Raw genomic sequence first — 838 nt, 5'->3', positions numbered from 1 at the left:
TGCTGAGTTGGGCGAACGTTCCAAAAGCTGCTATTCAATCGCTTGTTTTGTATGGAAAAAGGTTTCACATGCAAATGGATTTTAACAATTCAGAATTTTTGTGAGAAAAAATTAAAAATATTTGACATTTTCGAGACCAAATAATTTGAAAATAAATCAAATCAGCTGCTCTACTGATACTACCTGTTCAATGTACCTTGGGCTGAACTGATTCTTGATAATTTTAACAAAATTGTCACTTTAACGCGCTATATCTCAGTCGTTTGTGTATCGATCGATTTGAAATTTTCACACAATAAACTACAAACAAAGCAAAGAATTTAAGTTTAACACCACTTCTTAATACTTACTACAAATAAAACTACAGGTTCATATTTTTTTTATGAGAATTAAGAGGGTGTTTGTTTTCAAATGCAAAAGCTGTGTCATAAAGTTTGAAATAAATTTTTTGTTTTAAAACAGTGTTGTAGATGACTATGTAGGGAAGTTTTTGCGAAAGTTTCAGAATTAAACATCAAGTAGTTGCAAAGTTATAACAATATTATTATGACTCACACGGTTAGCAGATTAGGGCGCTGCGCTCTTTAAGGCTTTATAGCTCGGAAAAGTAAAAAAAAGTCCTTTTTTATTAGTGATTTATATGTAAAAAGNTGCAGCCAGCAACTTTGCGCACCCAGCTACAGGCACAACATAAAAATGTGCTTTCAAATGTTCGCTTTGAATCAAGCCAGGCGACGATTTGTTCAAATTTAAATTTGTCTTTGCTATTGTCTTTGCTATTTATTTTCCTGTGATCGAACGTACAAAAGCTGCAGCGTGGCGTTGTTTGAAATTTTAT

Source organism: Rhagoletis zephyria, unplaced genomic scaffold (assembly GCF_001687245.7).
Source record: "Rhagoletis zephyria isolate East Lansing unplaced genomic scaffold, Rhagoletis_zephyria_1.1 Rzeph_scaffold_05879, whole genome shotgun sequence".
Lineage (NCBI taxonomy): Eukaryota > Metazoa > Arthropoda > Insecta > Diptera > Tephritidae > Rhagoletis > Rhagoletis zephyria.
Note: the sequence above shows the minus strand (reverse complement) of the source record.